We start from the raw sequence: 22,049 nt of genomic DNA, 5'->3' as shown, positions 1-22,049 counted from the left end.
ATTGAAGAAGAAACTGAAGCTATTGAGCCATATCGGTTTGAACCGTATGCAAGCGAAACCGACGAAAACGACACGACAGCCAGCGACACGGGAGAAAGCGAGGACGAATTCGGCGATCGCCTTCTAACCAACGATTGGTATGTGTTTGTTTGGCATTAAAGGAAACTAACAACTATGAACTAGGTTTACAGCATATGAAATACATTTGGCAACAACATGCACTTTGAGAGTGCAGACAGCCCATTTCAGGCGCGCTAAGAACATATATTTTTCCACGATTTCAGCACTCAGGTTAACCATTCCTAAATAGACACAAAATACTGCATTACACAAGACTACCCGAATGTACTCGAATGATTGAAAAAAATAAATATTGTTAAGCTAAATTATTGGCAAACACAGTTTATGTATAATAATTTACGTAAAACCGCGAGTAATGAATAAAGTTTTCATCAATTAATATATTCTGTAGACATACCCTCATCCGCTCTTTTTTCCTGAAAGCTGATCTGTCCAGTTTTGGAGTTGATGTCAGCAGGCCAGGGAAGCTAGGGTCGATATTCTTCTCTTGATCATCTTCGGTGGCATAAGGGACGGTGTGAGCCAAGACATCCAGGGGGTTTAGCTCGCTCGTCTGCGGGAACAAACTGCCGCCATTGCTTGCCGTGCTACCGAGGGCCTTTGTCCCTGAATAGCTCACACACTCCGGCAGATTCAATGGGGGTCTGGCGACAGATTTCTTTGACTTTATCGCTGGAAATGCATCTGCTTTGAGTGTCGCAGGATATCCACACATTCTTGCCATCTCTGTCGTAGCATAGCTTTCGTCGGTAAAGTGTGCGGAACAAACGACTGACCATTTCGTCGGCTTTCCCCACAGCCTCGTATTTTGAACAAATTTCGTCCAATTTCTTGCCACTTTCACATCTTTGGGCCACTGGTGCAACTTGAATCCGTCCCTGTTCGTGTTGTTACACCCTCCGACAACACACCGACGAAAGTGAGAAAATGGCGGATTGCTTCCCGATGTGACGTCACGTTGTGACGTCATCGCTCCGAGAGCGAATATTAGAAAGGCGTTTAATTCGCCAAAATTCACCCATTTAGAGTTCGGAAATCGGTCAAAAAATTATATGGTCTTTTTTCTGCAACATCAAGGTATATATTGACGCTTACAGAGGTCTGGTGATAATGTTCCCCTTTAAATTAGTGGTAAAAGTGCAATATAATAACACAATTTCAGAATGATTTCCTTGTTAAAATCTCACAATTCATGAGATTTTTATCTAAAATGATAATTTTTGGGGCTTGTTGGTCTAGTGGTATGATTCTTGTTTAGGGTGCGTAAGGTCCCAGGTTCAATTCCTGGACAAGCCCTTAACAGTGATTTAAAACTCTTAGCTTAATTTTCCAAACTGCACACAATGAAGGGATCAATGAAAATGTATAAAATCAAATACAGTGGTAGCTCAATTTACGAGCTCTATTTGTTTTAGGACAGAGCTGGTAACCCTTAGTTCTTTTTTGCAGGAAAATAGCCATACTTTTAAATTAGTGGTAAAAGTGCAATATACTAACCCAGTTTCAGAATGATTTCCCTGTTAAAATCTCACAATTCATGAACATTTTTGATGAAAGTTGATTTTTTTGGGGGCTTGTTGGTCTAGTGGTATGATTCTCGCTTAGGGTGCGAGAGGTCCCGGGTTCAATTCACGGTGAAGCCCTAAACAGTGATTTAAAACGCTTCGCTGAATTTTCCAAACTGCACACACTCAAGGAACAATGAAAATGTATAAAATCAAATACAGTGGTAGCTCAATTTACAAGCTCTAATTGTTTTAGGAAAGCGCTTGTAACCCTTAGTTCTTTTTTGCAGGAAAATTGCCATACATTTAAATTAGTGGTAAAAGTGCAATATACTAAGCCAGTTTCAGAATGATTTCCCTGTTAAAATCTCACAATTCATGAGATTTGTATCTAAAATTATATTTTTTGGGGCTTGTTGGTCTAGTGGTATGATTCTCGCTTTGGGTGCGAGAGGTCCCGGGTTCAATTCCCGGACAAGCCCTTAGCAGTGATTTAAAACTCTTAGCTTAATTTTCCAAACTGCACACAATGAAGGGATCAATGAAAATGTATAAAATCAAATACAGTGGTAGCTCAATTTACAAGCTCTAATTGTTTTAGGACAGAGCTTGTAACCCTTAGTTCTTTTTTGCAGGAAAATAGCCATACCTTTAAATTAGTGGTAAAAGTGCAATATACTAACCCAGTTTCAGAATGATTTCCCTGTTAAAATCTCACAATTCATGAACATTTTTGATGAAAGTTGATTTTTCGGGGCTTGTTGGTCTAGTGGTATGATTCTCGCTTAGGGTGCGAGAGGTCCCGGGTTCAATTCCTGGACAAGCCCTTAACAGTGTTTTAAAACTCTTAGCTCAATTTTCCAAACTGCACACAATGAAGGGATCAATGAAAATGTATAAAATCAAATACAGTGGTAGCTCAATTTACGAGCTCTAATTGTTTTAGGACAGAGCTTGTAACACTTAGTTCTTTTTTGCAGGAAAATAGCCATACCTTTAAATTAGTGGTAAACGTGCAATATACTAACCCAGTTTCAGAATGATTTCCCTGTTAAAATCTCACAATTTGTAAGACTTTTTGTTGAAACATGTTTTTGCGGTTTATGTTGGTCGAGTCGTATGATTCTCGCTTAGGGTGCAAAAGGTCCAGAGCTTGTAACCTTTAGTTCTTTTTTGCATGGAAATAGCCATACCTTTAAATTAGTGGTAAAAGTGCAATATACTAACCCAGTTTCAGAATGATTTCCCTGTTAAAATCTCACAATTCATGAACATTTTTGATGAAACTTGTTTTTTCGGGGCTTGTTGGTCTAGTCCAGGGGTCGGCAACCTTTACCACTCAAAGAGCCATTTTGACCAGTTTCACAAATTAAAGAAAACAATGGGAGCCACAAAAACCTTTTGAAATTTAGAATGAAATAACACTGCATACAAAGTTGTTTTTTTTGCTTTGTGCTATGTATAAACCAAGGGTCTCAGACACGCAGCCATCACCTTAATATGAAAATTGAATGTTTGTTAGCGCGGCCCGCCAGTTTTATATGAATGGCGCTTGACAGCGTCATACTTTTCAACCCTCCCGATTTTTCCGTCAGACTACGAATTTCAGGGCAACTGATGTGTGGGGGAGCAGGGTTGGGGTGGGGGCGGGGTTTGGTGGTAGCAGGGGTGTATAATGTAGCCCGGAAGAGTTAGGGCTGCATGGGATTCTGGGTATTTGTTCTGTTGTGTTTATGTTGTTTTACGGTGCAGATGTTCTCCCGAAATGTGTTTATCATTCTTGTTTGGTGTGGGTTCACAGTGTGGCGCATTATTAGTAAGAGTGTTAAAGTTTTTTATACCGCCACCGTCAGTGTAACCTGTGTGGCTGTTGACTAAGTATGCCTTGCTGTCACTTGCGTGTGCAAGTAGAAGATGCATACAACAAAGGGCTGGGCTGGCACACGCTGTTTGTACAGATTGTAGAGGGCGCTAAATGCTGTACCAACATGGCACGCCCTTATTATTATTGTTAGGGTGAAAATTGGAGAATATTAATCCCGGGAGTTTTCTGCGAGAGGTACCGGAATCCGGAAATCTCCCAGGAAAATCGGGGGGTTCAGCAAGTAAGCTGCTGAGCCGCATCAGAGTGATCAAAGAGCCGCATGCGGCTCCGGAGTTGCGGGTTGCCGACCCCTGGTCTAGTCGTATGATTCTCGCTTAGGGTGCGAGAGGTCCCTGGTTCAATTCCCGGACAAGCCCTTAACAGTGCTTTTGAACCCTCAGCTCAATTTTCCAAACTGCAAACACTCAAGGGATCAATGAAAATAATTTTAAAAAATGCAGTGATACCTCAATTTTCTAGTTCTAATTGTTTTAGGACAGAGCTTGTAACCCTTAGTTCTTTTTTGCAGGAAAATATCCAATTCTTTAAATTAGTGGTAAACGTGTATTATACTAACCTATAGCTTTAGATTGTGTTCCCTATCAACATGTCACATTTATTGAGATTTTTGCAAAATCACAAGTCAGAGCTTGTTGGTCTAGTCGTATGATTCTCGCCTGAGGTCTGGGGTTCAATTACTGAAAAAGCTCTTGTTCATTTATGCATGAAAATTGTAGTGAATCAAAATTTTTGTTAATAAAATTGCAGTTACAGGTTATCGCCCTAGATAAAATATAAACTTTTTTGAGAATTTGTTAACAATTGCCATAGGGCTTGATGGTCTATTGGTATGATTCTCGCTTAGGGTGCGAGAGATCCCGTGTATAATTCCTGGACAAGCCCTTCACAGAGATTTAAAACTCTTAACTTAATTTTCCAAACTGCACACACTCAAGGGATCAACGAAAATGTATAAAATCAAATACAGTGGTAGCTCAATTTACAAGCTCTAATTGTTTTAGGACAGAGCTTGTAACCCTTAGTTCTTTTTTGCAGGAAAATAGCCATACCTTTAAATTAGTGGTAAAAGTGCAATATACTAACCTAGTTTTAGATTGTTCCCTATCAACATGTCACATTTATTGAGATTCTTGCAAAATGACAAGTCAGAACTTGTTGGTCTAGTTGTTTGATTCTCGCCTGAGGTCTGGGGTTCAATTACTGAAAAAGCTCTTGTTCATTTATGCATGAAAATTGTAGTGAATCAAAATTTATGTTAATAAAAGTGCAGTTACAGGTTGTTTCCCCAGATAAAATATAAACTTTTTTGAGAATTTGGTAACTGTTGCCGTAGGGCTTGTTGGTCTAGTGGTATGATTCTCGCTTAGGGTGCGAGAGGTCCCGGGTTCAATTCCTGGACAAGCCCTTAACAGTGATTTAAAAGTCTTAGCTCAATTTTCCAAACTGCACACAATGAAGGGATCAATGAAAATGTATAAAATCAAATACAGTGGTGGCTCAATTTACAACCTTTAATTGTTTTAGGACAGAGCTTGTAACCCTTAGTTCTTTTTTGCAGGAAAATAGCCATACCTTTAAATTAGTGGTAAAAGTGCAATATACTAACACAGTTTCAGAATGATTTCCCTGTTAAAATCTTACAATTTGTAAGACTTTTTGTTGAAACATGTTTTTGCGGTTTATGTTGGTCGAGTCGTATGATTCTCGCTTAGGGTGCAAAAGGTCCAGAGCTTGTAACCTTTAGTTCTTTTTTGCATGAAAATAGCCATACCTTTAAATTAGTGGTAAAAGTGCAATATACCAACCCAGTTTCAGAATGATGTCCCTGTTAAAATTTGGCTTGCATTCATTTTGTGTTTTGAAAACAAACTGAGAAAGTGTTACAGAAAAAACTTCAAGACACTGACGGGATTTGAGCCCAACATCTCCTATGTAACAAACAGGCACCTTGACTGACAGCTACAGCGCCTTGAACAGCATGGGATTTCAACAAGATGTCTATAACCCTACACTGAATTAATGATAGCCAATTTGAGGCGATAGCATTGATTATCAGTAATTTACATTAGTTTAAACAAGCATGGCTTGAAAGTTATGTTGCAAACGTTTTAAATAGAAACTTTTTTGCAAATTTAGAGAAGGACATGGGCTGTACAAGAAAACCCTCAAACCCTCGTGCTCGCGTCAAGATTTCGTCCCTGGGTGGGCTTGAACCACTATCCTCTCAGTTAACAGCTGAACGCGCTGACCGATTGTCATTGTCTTTGGATGGGCGTAACTAGAAGTATACTGATTCAGCCTTCGGTGAGTCCAATATGCCCTTTGGGTGGAATGCCTGCGTTTTGCGGTTGTCACAAACATTGCTTTTGTCCCTTATGAATATTAGTTAAAATGTAATAAAAGCAACAGAATGCATTGGCAGGGAATCGGACTGGGTCTCCCGCGTGGCAGGCGAAAATTCTACCACTGAACCACCAATGCCTGTGGAGTAAAAGAGATTTATGAACTCGGTTAAGAGGAAGAACGTTTGAAATGCGGGCTGCGACGGACCAAACATGCTACACTGAATTAATGATAGCCAATATGAGGCGATAGCATTGATTATCAATAATTTACATTAGTTTAAACAAGAATGGCTGAAAGTTATGTTGCAAACGTGGCACACGTTTTAACTAGCCAAACGCGCTGACCGATTGCGCCACAGAGACTTACTGGTTTACATGATTCATTACTCCCCAAAAAATTATAAAATCTCATGTTACGATGTCCTGATGTCATTGTCTTTGGATTAGCGTAACGAGAAGTACACTGCTTCAGTCTTCGGTGAGTGCAATATATCCCTTTTGGGTGGAATGCCTGCGTCTTGCGGTTGTCACAAACATTGCTTTTGTCCCTAATGAATATTAGTTAAAATGTAATAAAAGCAACAGAATGCATTGGCCTGGAATCGGACCCGGGTCTCCCGCGTGGCAGGCGAGAATTCTACCACTGAACCACCAATGCCTGTGCTGTAACAGAGTTTTCTAAACTCGGTTAAGAGGAAGAACGTTTGAAATGCGGGCTGCGACAGACAAAACATGCTACAAAGTAGAACACATTCTACATGCACAAGGGATTTAACAACATCCACAAAAGGTAAGAAATGCAATGCAGCTAATAACAGCAATAAGACTAGCTAGCACCATGTTTTCCATTGGCCGAAAATCAACTTGTAAGTGTTGATATAGGTCTGCAACCTGCAGCAGTTTCCATGGTGTAGTGGTTATCACATTCGCCTCACACGCGAAAGGTCCCCTGTTCGAAACAGGGTGGAAACAAAGTCTTTTTACTTTCCTTCTTACCTCTATAAATAAGCAAGGAAATAAATGATAGCAAGGTCCTGTGTTTCATCATAAATTAGTTTGCAACATAGCTGACCACCTCATGTACAGCCGAGCACACACGACACCAAATTTAGAGGGTTCTCATATAGGCAGACCTCAGGCTTCAACATCATGAATGCTGGGTTCCATGAAAATGTCACGCACAAACCTGTGAAATTTCTCATTCATTCAAGTCACTGTATTCTCAGGGCTTTCAATGGATTGCAACTGTACTGTTTGGATTGACTTATAAGATGTTTAACCTCTCTTTTAGCAGGAATCATAGGTGTAATTCCCAAAGAGTTAGAGAAGACAGCTGCAGTCTGAATGAGTGTTGGCCTTGCTTTCAAATTAAGAACCAGTCAAATAGTCACCTGAAACCTAAATCATAGCAGAGGATGGTTTCGATTCATCGACCTCTGGGTTATGGGCCCAGCACGCTTCCGCTGGGCCACTCTGCTGTCTTAAACTACTAAATGCTTACTCTGGTGAATATCCAGACAAACTACTTGTAACAAAGTGATTTGGAACCCACCCAAAGTAGGGTTTCTTTCTGAGTCCTGGTTCAATCCACATTTAAAATGGCATTTTTTTGAAGAAAACATTGCAGTAAGTTGAAAGTTATGTTGCAAACGTGGCACACGTTTTAACTAGAAACTTTTTGGCAAATTTAGAGAAGGACATTGGCTCAAAAATGAGGCGATAGGCAACTCAATCCACATTTAAAATGGCATTTTTTGGAAGAAAACATTGCAGTAAACATCAAACTCTGTGGATCCATTGGGATTTTATTCAAAACGAATAGAATTTGGCTTGCATTCATGTGGTCTGAAAACAAACTGAGAAAGTGTTACAAAAAAAAAAGTCAAGACACTGACGGGATTTGAGCCCAACATCTACTATTTAACAAACAGGCACCTTGACTGACAGCTACAGCGCCTGGAACAGCATGGGATTTCAACACGATGTCTATAACCCTACACTGAATTGATGATAGCCAATTTGAGGCGATAGCATTGATTATCAGTAATTTACATTAGTTTAAACAAGCATGGCTTGAAAGTTATGTTGCAAACGTTTTAACTAGAAACTTTTTTGTAAAATTAGAGAAGGACATGGACTGTACAAGAAAACCCTCAAACCCTCGTGCTCGCGTCAAGATTTTGTCCCTGGGTGGGCTTGAACCACCATCATCTCAGTTAACAGCCGAACGTGCTGACCGATTGTCATTGTCTTTGGATGGGCGTAACTAGAAGTATACTGATTCAGCCTTCGGTGAGTCCAATATGCCTTTTGGGTGGAATTCCTGCGTCTTGCGGTTGTCACAAACATTGTTTTTGTCCCTTATGAATATTAGTTAAAATGTAATAAAAGCAAAAAAATGCATTGGCCGGAAATCCGACCCGGGTATCCCGCGTGGCAGGCGAAAATTCTACCACTGAACCACCAATGCCTGTGGAGTAAAAGAGATTAATGAACTCGGTTAAGAGGAAGAACGTTTGAAATGCGGGCTGCGACGGACCAAACATGCTACACTGATTTAATGATAGCCAATATGAGGCGATAGCATTGATTATCAGTATTTTACATTAATTTAAACAAGAATGACTTGAAAGTTATGTTGCAAACGTGGCACACGTTTTAACTAGAAACTTTTTTGCAAATTTAGAGAAGGACATGGACTGTACAAGAAAACCCTCAAACACCTGTCGTCGAGTCAAGATTTCGTCCCTGGGTGGGCTTGAACCGCCATCTTCTCAGTTAACAGCCGAACGCGCTGACCGATTGTCATTGTGATTGGATGGGCGTAACTAGAAGTATACTGATTCAGCCTTCGGTGAGTCCAATATGCCTTTTGGGTGGAATGCCTGCGTCTTGCGGTTGTCACAAACATTGTTTTTGACCATTATGAATATTAGTTAAAATGTAATAAAAGCAACAGAATGCATTGGCCGGGAATCTGACCCGGGTCTCCCGCGTGGCAGGCGAGAATTCTACCACTAAACCACCAATGCCTGTGGAGTAAAAGAGATTTATGAACTCAGTTAAGAGGAAGAACGTTTGAAATGCGGGCTGCGACGGACCAAACATGCTACACTGAATTAATAATAGCCAATATGAGGCGATAGCATTGATTATCAGTAATTTACATTAGTTTAAACAAGAATGGCTTGAAAGTTATGTTGCAAACGTGGCACACGTTTTAACTAGAAACTTTTTTGCAAATTTAGAGAAGGACATGGGCTGTACAGGGCGTAACTAGAAGTATACTGATTCAGCCTTCGGTGAGTCCAATATGCCCTTTGGGTGGAATGCCTGCGTCTTGCGGTTTTCACAAACATTGCTTTTGTCCCTAATGAATATTAGTTAAAATGTAATAAAAGCAACAGAATTTATTTGCCGGGAATCAGCTTGAAAGTTATGTTGCAAACGTGGCACACGTTTTAACTAGAAACTTTTTTGCAAATTTAGAGAAGGACATGGGCTGTACAAGGAAACCCTCAAAAACCTGTGCTCGAGTCAAGATTTCGTCCCTGGGTGGGCTTGAACCACCATCCTCTCAGTTAACAACCGAACGCGCTGACCGATTGCGCCACAGAGACTTACTGGTTTACATGATTAATTACTGCACAAAAAAATTATAAAATCTCATGTTACGATGTCCCGATGTCATTGTCTTTGGATTAGCGTAACGAGAAGTACACTGCTTCAGACTTCAGGGAGTCCAATATGCCTTTTGGGTGGAATGCCTGCGTCTTGCGGTTGTCACAAACATTGCTTTTGTCCCTTATGAATATTAGTTAATATGTAATAAAAGCAACAGAATGCATTGGCCGGGAATCGGAACCGGGTCTCCCGCGTGGCAGGCGAGAATTCTACCACTGAACCACCAATGGCTGTGGAGAAAATAGGTTTATGAACTCGGTTAAGAGGAAGAACGTTTGAAATGCGGGCTGCGACAGACAAAACATGCTACAAAGTAGAACACATTCTACGTGCACAAGGGATTTAACAACATCCACAAAAGGCAAGAAATGCAATGCAGCTAATAACAGCAATAAGACTAGCGAGCACCATGTTTTCCATTGGCCCAAAATCAACTTGTAAGTTTTGATAAAGGTCTGCAACTTGCGGCAGTTTCCATGGTGTAGTGGTTATCACATTCGCCTCACACGCGAAAGGTCCCCTGTTCGAAACAGGGTGGAAACAAGGTCTTTTTACTTTCCTTCTTACCTCTATAAATAAGCAAGGAAATAAATGATAGCAAGGTCCTGTGTTTCATCATAAAGTAGTTTGCAACATACCTGACCACCTCATGTACAGCTGAGCACACACAACACCAAATTTAGAGGGTTCTCATATAGGCAGACCTCAGGCTTCAACATCATGAATGCTGGGTTCCATGAAAATGTCACGCACAAACCTGTGAAATTTCTCATTCATTCAAGTCACTGTATTCTCAGGGCTTTCAATGGATTGCAACTGTACTGTTTAGATTGACTTATAAGATGTTTAACCTCTCTTTTAGCAGGAATCATAGGTGTAATTCCCAAAGAGTTAGAGAAGACAGCTGCAGTCTGAATGAGTGTTGGCCTTGCTTTCAAATTAAGAACCAGTCAAATAGACAACTGAAACCTAAATCATAGCAGAGGATGGTTTTGATCCATCGACCTCTGGGTTATGGGCCCAGCACGCTTCCGCTGCGCCACTCTGCTGCATTAAACTACAAGATGCTTACTCTGGTGAATATCCTGACAAACTACTTGAAACAAAGTGATTTGGAACCCATTTAAAGTAGGGTTTCTTTCTGAGTCCTGGTTCAATCCAAATTTAAAATGGCATTTTTTTTAAGAAAACATTGCAGTAAACATCAAACTCTGTGGATCCATTGGGATTTTATTCAAAATGAATAGAATTTGGCTTGCATTCATGTGGTTTGAAAACAAACTGAGAAAGTGTTACAGAAAAAACTTCAAGACACTGACGGGATTTGAGCCCAACATCTCCTATTTAACAAACAGGCACCTTGACTGACAGCTACAGTGCCTGGAACAGCATGGGATTTCAACACGATGTCTATAACCCTACACTGAATTAATGATAGCCAATTTGAGGCGATAGCATTGATTATCAGTAATTTACATTAGTTTAAACAAGCATGGCTTGAAAGTTATGTTGCAAACGTTTTAAATAGAAACTTTTTTGCAAATGTAGAGAAGGACATGGGCTGTACAAGAAAACCCTCAAACCCTCGTGCTCGCGTCAAGATTTCGTCCCTGGGTGGGCTTGAACCACCATCCTCTCAGTTAACAGCCGAACGCGCTGACCGATTGTCATTGTCTTTGGATGGGCGTAACTAGAAGTATACTGATTCAGCCTTCGGTGAGTCCAATATGCCCATTGGGTGGAATGCCTGCGTCTTGCGGTTTTCACAAACATTGCTTTTGTCCCTTATGAATATTAGTTAAAATGTAATAAAAGCAAGAGAATGCATTGGCCGGGAATCGGACCCGGGTCTCCCGCGTGAATTCTACCATTGAACCACCAATGCCTGTGGAGCAAAAGAGATTTATGAACTCGGTTAAGAGGAAGAAAGTTTGAAATGCGGGCTGCGACGGACCAAACATGCTACACTGAATTAATGATAGCCAATATGAGGCGATAGCATTGATTATCAGTAATTTAAATTAGTTTAAACAAGAATGGCTTGAAAGTTATGTTGCAAACGTTGCGCACGTTTTAACTAGAAACTTTTTTGAAAATTTAGAGAAGGACGTGGGCTCTACAAGAAAACCCTCAAACCTCCGTGCTCGAGTCAAGATTTCGTCCCTGGGTGGGCTTGAACCACCATCCTCTCAGTTAACAGCCGAACGCGCTGACCGATTGCGCCACAGAGACTTACTGGTTTACATCATTAATTACTCCCCAAAAATTTATGAAATCTCATGTTACGATGTCCCGATGTCATTGTCTTTGGATGGGCGTAACTAGAAGTACACTGCTTCAGGTTTCGGCGAGTCCAATATGCCTTTTGGGTGGAATGCCTGCGTCTTGCGGTTGTCACAAACATTGCTTTTGTCCCTTATGAATATTAGTTAACATGTAATAAAAGCAACAGATTGCATTGGCCGGGAATCGGACCCGGGTCTCCAGCGTGGCAGGTGAGATTTCTACCACTGAATCACCAACGCCTGTGGAGTAAAAGAGGTTTCTGAACTCGGTTAAGAGGAAGAACGTTTGAAATGCGGGCCGCGACAGACAAAACATGCTACAAAGTAGAACCCATTCTACGTGCACAAGGGATTTAACAACATCCACAAAAGGCAAGAAATGCAATGCAGCTAATAACAGCAATAAGACTAGCGAGCACCATGTTTTCCATTGGCCGAAAATCAACTTGTAAGTCTTGATAAAGGTCTGCAACCTGCAGCAGTTTCCATGGTGTAGTGGTTATCACATTCGCCTCACACGCGAAAGGTCCCCTGTTACAAACAGGGTGGAAACAAGGTCTTTTTACTTTCCTTCTTACCTCTATAAATAAGCAAGGAAATAAATGATAGCAAGGTCCTGTGTTTCATCATAAAGTAGTTTGCAACATAGCTGACCACCTCATGTACAGCCGAGCACACACAACACCAAATTTAGAGGGTTCTCATATAGGCAGACCTCAGGCTTCAACATCATGAATGCTGGGTTCCATGAAAATGTCACGCACAAACCTGTGAAATTTCTCATTCATTCAAGTCACTGTATTCTCAGGGCTTTCAATGGATTGCAACTGTACTGTTTAGATTGACTTATAAGATGTTTAACCTCTCTTTTAGCAGGAATCATAGGTGTAATTCCCAAAGAGTTAGAGAAGACAGCTGCAGTCTGAATGAGAGTTGGCCTTGCTTTCAAATTAAGAACCAGTCAAATAGACAACTGAAACCTAAATCATAGCAGAGGATAGTTTCGATTCATCGACCTCTGGGTTATGGGCCCAGCACGCTTCCGCTGCGCCACTCTGCTGTCTTAAACTACAAGATGCTTACTCTGGTGAATATCCAGACAAACTACTTGTAACAAAGTGATTTGGAACCCATCTGAAGTAGTGTTTCTTTCTGAGTCCTGGTTCAATCCACATTTAAAATGGCATTTTTTTGAAGAAAACATTGCAGTAAACATCAAACTCTGTGGATCTATTGGGATTTTATTCAAAACGAATAGAATTTGGCTTGCATTCATGTGGTTTGAAAACAAACTGAGAAAGTGTTACAGAAAAAACATCAAGACACTGACGGGATTTGAGCCCAACATCTCCTATTTAACAAACAGGCACCTTGACTGACAGCTACAGTGCCTGGAACAGCATGGGATTTCAACACAATGTCTATAACCCTACACTGAATTGATGATAGCCAATTTGAGGCGATAGCATTAATTATCAGTAATTTACATTAGTTTAAACAAGCATGGCTTGAAAGTTATGTTGCAAACGTTTTATATAGACACTTTTTTGCAAATTTAAAGAAGGACATGGGCTGTACAAGAAAACCCTCAAATCCTCGTGCTCGCGTCAAGATTTCGTCCCTGGGTGGGCTTGAACCACCATCCTCTCAGTTAACAGCCGAACGCGCTGACCGATTGTCATTGTCTTTGGATGGGCGTAACTAGAAGTATACTGATTCAGGCTTTGGCGAGTCCAATATGCCTTTTGGGTGGAATGCCTGCGTCGTGCGGTTGTCACAAACATTGCTTTTGTCCCTAATGAATATTAGTTAAAATGTAATAAAAGGAACAGAATGCATTGGCAGGGAATCGGACCCGGGTCTCCCGCATGGCAGGCGAAAATTCTACCACTGAACCACCAATGACTGTGGAGTAAAAGAGATTTATGAACTCGGTTAAGAGGAAGAACGTTTGAAATGGGGGCTGCGACAGACAAAACATGCTACAAAGTAGAACACATTCTACGTGCACAAGGGATTTAACAACATCCACAAAAGGTAAGAAATGCAATGCAGCTAATAACAGCAATAAGACTAGCGAGCACCATGTTTTCCATTGGCCGAAAATCAACTTGTAAGTCTTGATAAAGGTCTGCAACTTGCAGCAGTTTCCATGGTGTAGTGGTTATCACATTCGCCTCACACACGAAAGGTCCCCTGTTCGAAACAGGGTGGAAACAAGGTCTTTTTACTTTCCTTCTTACCTCTATAAATAAGCAAGGAAATAAATGATAGCAAGGTCATGTGTTTCATCATAAAGTAGTTTGCAACATAGCTGACCACCTCATGTACAGCCGAGCACACACAACACCAAATTTAGAGGGTTCTCATATAGGCAGACCTCAGGCTTCAACATCATGAATGCTGGGTTCCATGAAAATGTCACGCACAAACCTGTGAAATTTCTCATTCATTCAAGTCACTGTATTCTCAGGGCTTTCAATGGATTGCAACTGTACTGTTTAGATTGACTTATAAGATGTTTAACCTCTCTTTTAGCAGGAATCATAGGTGTAATTCCCAAAGAGTTAGAGAAGACAGCTGCAGTCTGAATGAGTGTTGGCCTTGCTTTCAAATTAAGAACCAGTCAAATAGTCACCTGAAACCTAAATCATAGCAGAGGATGGTTTCGATCCATCGACCTCTGGGTTATGGGCCCAGCACGCTTCCGCTGCGCCACTCTGCTGTCTTAAATTACAAAGTGATTTGGAACCCATCTGAAGTAGTGTTTCTTTCTGAGTCCTGGTTCAATCCACATTTAAAATGGCATTTTTTTGAAGAAAACATTGCAGTAAGTTGAAAGTTATGTTGCAAACGTGGCACACGTTTTAACTAGAATTTTTTTGCAAATTTAGAGAAGGACATGGGCTCAAAAATGAGGCGATAGGCAACTCAATCCACATTTAAAATGGCATTTTTTTTAAGAAAACATTGCAGTAAACATCAAACTCTGTGGATCCATTGGGATTTTATTCAAAATGAATAGAATTTGGCTTGCATTCATGTGGTCTGAAAACAAACTGAGAAAGTGTTACAGAAAAAACATCAAGACACTGACGGGATTTGAGCCCAACATCTCCTATTTAACAAACAGGCACCTTGACTGACAGCTACAGTGCCTGGAACAGCATGGGATTTCAACAAGATGTCTATAACCCTACACTGAATTGATGATAGCCAATTTGAGGCGATAGTATTGATTATCAGTAATTTACATTAGTTTAAACAAGCATGGCTTGAAAGTTATGTTGCAAACGTTTTAACTAGAAACTTTTTTGCAAATTTAGAGAAGGACATGGGCTGTACAAGAAAACCCTCAAACCCCTGTGCTCGAGTCAAGATTTTGTCCCTGGGTGGGCTTGAACCACCATCCTCTCAGTTAACAGCCAAACGCGCTGACCGATTGTCATTGTCTTTGGATGGACGTAACTAGAAGTATACTGATTCAGCCTTCGGTGAGTCCAATATGTCCTTTGGGTGGAATGCCTGCGTTTTGCGGTTGTCACAAACATTGCTTTTGTCCCTTATGAATATTAGTTAAAATGTAATAAAAGCAACAGAATGCATTGGTCGGAAATCGGACCCGGGTCTCCCGCGTGGCAGGCGAAAATTCTACCACTAAACCACCAATGCCTGTGGAGTAAAAGAGATTTATGAACTCGGTTAAGAGGAAGAACGTTTGAAATGCGGGCTGCGACAGACCAAACATGCTACACTGAATTAATGATAGCCAATATGAGGCGATAGCATTGATTATCAGTATTTTACATTAATTTAAACAAGAATGGCTTGAAAGTTATGTTGCAAACGTGGCACACGTTTTAACTAGAAACTTTTTTGCAAATTTAGAGAAGGACATGGGCTGTACAAGAAAACCCTCAAACCCCTGTGCTCGAGTCAAGATTTCATCCCTGGGTGGGCTTGAACCACCATCCTCTCAGTTAACGGCCGAACGCGCTACCCATTGCGCCACAGAGACTTACCGTATTTTCCGCACTATAAGGCGCACCGGATTATTAGCCGCACCTTCAATGAATGGCATATTTCATAACTTTGTCCACCAATAAGCCGCCCCGGACTATAAGCCGCGCCTACGCTGCGCTAAAGGGAATGTCAAAAAAACAGTCAGATAGGTCAGTCAAACTTTAATAATATATTAAAAACCAGCGTTCTAACAACTCTGTTCACTCCCAAAATGTACGCAAATGTGCAATCACAAACATAGTAAAATTCAAAATAGTGCAGAGCAATAGCAACATAATGTTGCTCGAACGTTAATGTCACAACACACAAAATAAACATAGCGCTCACTTTCTGAAGTTATTCTTCATTCGTAAATCCTTCGTCTTCGGTGTCCGAAGTGAAAAGTTGGGCAAATGTGAGATCCAAAATGGCCGGCTCCGTCTCGTCGAAGTAATCGGAGTCAGTGTCACTGTTATCCAGCAGTTCTGTGAATCCTGCCTTCCGGAAAGCTCGGACCACAGTTGTGACCGAAATATCTGCCCAGGCATTTACGATCCACTGGCAGATGTTGGCGTCGTCTGGCGCTGCCTCCCTGTCTTAGTGAAGGTGTGTTCGCCTTCTGTCATCCATTGTTCCCACGCAGTTAGCAGTCTAGCTTCGAATGCCCTGTTGACACCAATATCTAGCGGCTGGAGGTCTTTTGTCAATCCACCCGGAATGACGGCGAGTATTGAATTAAGCGCGTAAGCGTGTCTCTTACTGTGATGTTATGAGCTAGCAAATATAACAACTACACTACCCAGCATGCAACGATAGTTACGAGCATGCGCGGTAGCCCTGAGAAGCGTTGTTGTATGCTGGGAGTTAGAATGTGGTTATGAGCACGCTGTGAGTAAACGTTGAGAACTCAGTTAACACGCCTCGTCTGCATTATTTATAATTAGACAGACAACACACTTAATAGGAGCCATTTTGGGGTCTTTACATAAACACACAAATGGAAATGAAACGTCACATATCCCAGCATGCACCGCGCGCTTCTTCTTCTTCCGGGGGCGGGTGGTTGCTTACAGTACAAGAAGAAGCGCTTCCTGTTCTATGGGGGCGGGTGCTTACCTTGGCGGTTGCTTGCGTAGAAGAAGAAGCGCTTCCTGCTCTACCGGGAAAAAAGATGGCGGCTGTTTACCGAAGTTGCGAGAACGAAACTTTATGAAAATGAATCTTAATATTTATCCATATATAAAGCGCACCGGGTTAAAAGCCGCACTGTCAGCTTTTGAGTAAATTTGTGGTTTTTAGGTGCGGCTAATGGTGCGGAAAATACGGTACTGGTTTACATGATTACTTACTCCCCAAAAAATTATAAAATCTCATGTTACGATGTCCCGATGTCATTGTCTTTGGATTAGCGTAAGTAGAAGTACACTGCTTCAGACTTCAGGGAATCCAATATGCCTTTTGGGTGGAATGCCTGCGTCTTGCGGTTGTCACAAACATTGCTTTTGTCCCTTATGAATATTAGTTAAAATGTAATAAAAGCAACAGAATGCATTGGCCGGGAATCGGACCCGGGTCTCCCGCGTGGCAGGCAAGAATTCTACCACTGAACCACCAATGCCTGTGGAGTAAAAGAGATTTATGAACTCGGTTAAGAGGAAGAACGTTTGAAATGCGGGCTGCGATGAACCAAACATGCTACACTGAATTAATGATAGCCAATATGAGGCGATAGCATTGATTATCAGTAATTTACATTAGTTTAAACAAGAATGGCTTGAAAGTTATATTGCAATTGTGGCACACGTTTTAACTAGAAACTTTTTTGCAAATTTAGAGAAGGACATGGGCTGTACAAGAAAACCCTCAAACCCCTGTGCTCGAGTCAATATTTTGTCCCTGGGTGGGCTTGAACCACCATCCTCTCAGTTAACAGCCGAACGCGCTGATCCATTGCGCCACAGAGACTTATTGGTTTACGTGTTTATTAAAGCGCACCGGGTTAAAAGCCGCACTGTCAGCTTTTGAGTAAATTTGTGGTTTTTAGGTGCGGCTAATGGTGCGGAAAATACGGTACTGGTTTACATGATTACTTACTCCCCAAAAAATTATAAAATCTTATGTTACGATGTCCCGATGTCGTTGTCTTTGGATTAGCGTAACTGGAAGTACACTGCTTCAGCCTTTGGCGAGTCCAATATGCCTTTTGGGTGGAATGCCTGCGTCTTGAGGTTTTCACGAACATTGCTTTTGTCCCTTATGAATATTAGTTAAAATGTAATAAAAGCAACAGAATGCATTGGCCGGGAATCGGACCGGGGTCTCCCGCGTGGCAGGCAAGAAATCTACCACTGAACCACCAATGCCTGTGGAGTAAAAAAAGTTTTCTAAACTCGGTTAAGAGGAAGAACGTTTGAAATGCGGGCCGCGACAGACAAAACATGCTACAAAGTAGAACACATTCTACGTGCACAAGGGATTTAACAACATCCACAAAAGGTAAGAAATGCAATGCAGCTAATAACAGCAATAAGACTAGCGAGCACCATGTTTTCCATTGGCCGGAAATCAACTTGTAAGTTTTGATAAAGGTCTACAACTTGCAGCAGTTTCCATGGTGTAGTGGTTATCACATTCGCCTCACACGCGAAAGGTCCCCTGTTCGAAACAGGGTGGAAACAAGGTCTTTTTACTTTCCTTCTTACCTCTATAAATAAGCAAGGAAATAAATGATAGCAAGGTCCTGTGTTTCATCATAAAGTAGTTTGCAACATAGCTGACCACCTCATGTACAGCCGAGCACACACAACACCAAATTTAGAGGGTTCTCATATAGGCAGACCTCAGGCTTCAACATCATGAATGCTGGGTTCCATGAAAATGTCACGCACAAACCTGTGAAATTTCTCATTCATTCAAGTCACTGTATTCTCAGGGCTTTCAATGGATTGCAACTGTACTGTTTAGATTGACTGATAAGATGTTTAACCTCTCTTTTAGCAGGAATCATAGGTGTAATTCCCAAAGAGTTAGAGAAGACAGCTGCAGTCTGAATGAGGGTTGGCCTTGCTTTCAAATTAAGAACCAGTCAAATAGTCACCTGAAACCTAAATCATAGCAGAGGATGGTTTCGATCCATCGACCTCTGGGTTATGGGCCCAGCACGCTTCCGCTGCGCCACTCTGCTGTCTTAAATTACAAAGTGATTTGGAACCCATCTGAAGTAGTGTTTCTTTCTGAGTCCTGGTTCAATCCACATTTAAAATGGCATTTTTTTGAAGAAAACATTGCAGTAAACATCAAACTCTGTGGATCCATTGGGATTTTATTCAAAACGAATATAATTTGGCTTGCATTCATGTGGTTTGAAAACAAACTGAGAAAGTGTTACAGAAAAAACATCAAGACACTGACGGGATTTGAGCCCAACATCTCCTATTTAACAAACAGGCACCTTGACTGACAGCTACAGTGCCTGGAACAGCATGGGATTTCAACACGATGTCTATAACCATACACTGAATTAATGATAGCCAATTTGAGGCGATAGCATTGATTATCAGTAATTTACATTAGTTTAAAAAAGCATGGCTTGAAAGTTATGTTGCAAACGTTTTAACTAGAAACTTTTTTGCAAATTTGAGAGAGAGAGAGAGAGAGAGAGAGAGAGAGAGAGAGAGAGAGAGAGAGAGAGAGAGAGAGAGAGAGAGAGAGAGAGAGAGAGAGAGAGAGAGAGAGAGAGAGAGAGAGATCAGAAGGCATAATAAAAAGTATCTACATTTGATTATTTACATTTGATGATTAACAATGAAAGAGTTAAAGACTTGCTTCAACAACACTACTTTGCAACAAAGAAATGCTATAAACAAAAAGCTGCTACATGCGTCTTGTCATTTTATCTGCAGTGTTTACAATTAAAACTGACTTCTTTTCAATTTGGACTCAAAACTCACGTTTTCCAGTCTTTGTCAAAAGGCCACCCTTCAAAAGTTTGTAACCTATTCTCCCAAAAATACATCGTAAATGTTTCACTTTCGTTAAAAAGCTCCATTTGGGCTTGATTTAAAAGCCGGATAAAAGTTGTAAAAATGGCAAAAAAAAAACATGCAAAGCGAATTGAAATATGACAGTTTTCTTGAAAATGTTTTGATTGGATAGTTTTCTTCTTCATGGTTGAGCTACACAAGTGCTGGTGCGGCCTACGCCACCTTGTGGTTGTCTTGCCCAACTGTTGAAGAAAAACATGTAAATACTACAACTAACATTTGATGCAATAAATCAAAGTCCCTTTATTTTGCATACTGAGAGACAATATCAATAATTGTATGATGGAAACTCCTCATGAACGCTACTTCCGCTTCCTAGTCTAGCAACACAACGCCATCAAGTGCTTGATTGGCGTCAACATTGAAGTAACAACAATACTATAGTTTAAGTATTTCAAACAATAAATCAAACCAAAATTCACTTTCTTTAATCTACTAATATGAGTTGTAATGATCAGTTTATTCTCCAGAGGAGTCAATGTGTCAAGCATAATAACATCACATCCTGTATGCCATATCAAAATAAAGACAACACCACAGTAAGAGACAAAATAAAGACTTGATGACGCGACTACCGCTAAATGCAAACTGCTATTGGTCAGAATTTGAGGCGCGGGAAACAGTGGTGGTCTCTCTTCCGCTGTAAATAAAGATGGAAGGAAGGAGTTTGCTTATTTATCACAGTGGTGTATTGTGAAAGTGGGCTCCTTACTACGGAATCATGTCTTTCTCAGTACCGGAGACAACCAAGTGTATGTCTTTAACTCCCAGGACAGAAATCTGAAGGCCACTATTAGATGATACACACACCATTTGGCATTTGTTTCCGCATGTAGCGACAAACTGCTTCTCTCCGCCTCTTCCCTTTTCAAGGTTGGGAAAAGACTTTTCTTGCTTCATTTGTTTGTGTGGTGGTAGAAGATGATGCCCTCTCAGTCTCTGCAGCTCATTGACAAGTCAGGTGGGAAGGCTTTTTGTCCAAAATAGTCCAAGATCCTTTACATGCTTTTTGTGTCCCAACTGAAGCACGCCCAAATAGCCAGGACCAGGTCAAAGATTTTTTTTTAAAGGGCCTTTCCCCCCCCCCCCCCATTCCCGGGGCGGCGTTTAACGGTAAGGGGGAGAAACCTTTTTTTGTTTGTTTTTTACCTCAGAAAAACATGAAAAAAGATTGTTATCATTACCGATTTTAACATGGAAGAAAAGCTGGACTCAAGTCGAGCACGAAAACTTTTTTTCTGCCACCGAGCGTAAAGTCGGCAAAGTTGTTGGAGCCCCCCCTTACCACATTTTTCAAAAACGTTTCTTTTTTTTTTGGGCAAGTAAAGTTTTCTACAAATATTAAAAAAGAAGTGGAAAAAATGGCGAAGGACAGTCTTAAGGGGGGACCCCGGACCAAAGAGGAAAGGGGACCGTCGCGGGGGGGCTAACTTTTCTCACATTTGTTTTTTTTTCCAAACTCCTTCCATCAACCCCAACCCGGGATTAAACGGGCCGAAGGATACTTCCTGGTTTCGACGAGAGGAAGCAAGTCGGCTGCAAAGAAAATGCAAATTAAAGCTTTTAAATTGAAAACCCCGTCGCCGAAATGTTTTTCCGGAAAAAGATAAAGGAAAGAAGAAAGCGTCCTTTTGCAATGAAGTTTAGGATGAAATAGGCTGGCATCATCATTACCACTTGTGGTCCCCTCCAAGGTTTCTTCCATTCCAAATATCCACCGCGCCCAGCAAAAGCATTCCATCTTTTCAGGACCAAAGCCTTGAAAACAACTCACATCTCTTTTTGTCATCTTACACACGTGACTTACACACAACATGTATCACGTGACTTACACACAACATGTATCACGTGACTTACACACAACATGTATCACGTGACTTACACACAACATGTATCACGTGACTTACACACAACATGTATCACGTGACTTACACACAACATGTATCACGTGACTTACACACAATATTAGTATTTCCAACTAGGACTTTCCCTCATGTGTGTTGTGGCAAAATGTGAATGGCTGACAAAAATGTGTTTCCTTGGCGGAGGTCACTGAACCTCCATTTGTGTCTTGGTGTGTCCACAGTGGATTAGTAGGTGTGAGACAAACACTTTATCTTCCTGGTTGTTGTATCGCTACGTGTTTGACATTATTTAAGACTTTATGGTGCCTGGAAAAGGACAGTTTGCCTCTTCTGTGGTATTGATGAGATTTAAAG

At 41.0% G+C, this 22,049-nt stretch overlaps 2 protein-coding genes and 9 non-coding genes across 11 annotated transcripts in view; 8 read left to right on the top strand and 3 right to left on the bottom strand.

The window, feature by feature from the left end:
* LOC133570664 (uncharacterized) overlaps positions 1–22,049 on the bottom strand; it is a 192,068-nt gene that overhangs the window by 51,490 nt on the left and 118,529 nt on the right. The gene's annotated exons all lie outside the window — the stretch shown is intronic.
* Positions 1–22,049, top strand: part of LOC140680183 (uncharacterized) — a 91,727-nt gene that overhangs the window by 37,135 nt on the left and 32,543 nt on the right. The window lies entirely within an intron of this gene.
* Positions 1,997–2,068, top strand: trnap-ugg (transfer RNA proline (anticodon UGG)). Its single transcript has one exon. It is a non-coding gene; the product is annotated as a tRNA-Pro (tRNA).
* trnap-agg (transfer RNA proline (anticodon AGG)) lies at positions 2,342–2,413 on the top strand. Its single transcript has one exon. It is a non-coding gene; the product is annotated as a tRNA-Pro (tRNA).
* On the top strand, positions 4,805–4,876 carry trnap-agg (transfer RNA proline (anticodon AGG)). The gene has a single exon. It is a non-coding gene; the product is annotated as a tRNA-Pro (tRNA).
* trnav-cac (transfer RNA valine (anticodon CAC)) lies at positions 6,716–6,788 on the top strand. The gene has a single exon. It is a non-coding gene; the product is annotated as a tRNA-Val (tRNA).
* On the bottom strand, positions 9,363–9,436 carry trnan-guu (transfer RNA asparagine (anticodon GUU)). Its single transcript has one exon. It is a non-coding gene; the product is annotated as a tRNA-Asn (tRNA).
* Positions 9,971–10,043, top strand: trnav-cac (transfer RNA valine (anticodon CAC)). Its single transcript has one exon. It is a non-coding gene; the product is annotated as a tRNA-Val (tRNA).
* On the bottom strand, positions 11,659–11,732 carry trnan-guu (transfer RNA asparagine (anticodon GUU)). Its single transcript has one exon. It is a non-coding gene; the product is annotated as a tRNA-Asn (tRNA).
* trnav-cac (transfer RNA valine (anticodon CAC)) lies at positions 13,932–14,004 on the top strand. The gene has a single exon. It is a non-coding gene; the product is annotated as a tRNA-Val (tRNA).
* On the top strand, positions 18,393–18,465 carry trnav-cac (transfer RNA valine (anticodon CAC)). Its single transcript has one exon. It is a non-coding gene; the product is annotated as a tRNA-Val (tRNA).

The sequence above is a fragment of the Nerophis lumbriciformis genome, linkage group LG28 (assembly GCF_033978685.3).
Source record: "Nerophis lumbriciformis linkage group LG28, RoL_Nlum_v2.1, whole genome shotgun sequence".
NCBI lineage: Eukaryota > Metazoa > Chordata > Actinopteri > Syngnathiformes > Syngnathidae > Nerophis > Nerophis lumbriciformis.
Note: the sequence above shows the minus strand (reverse complement) of the source record. Positions and strands in the feature narration are given on the sequence as shown.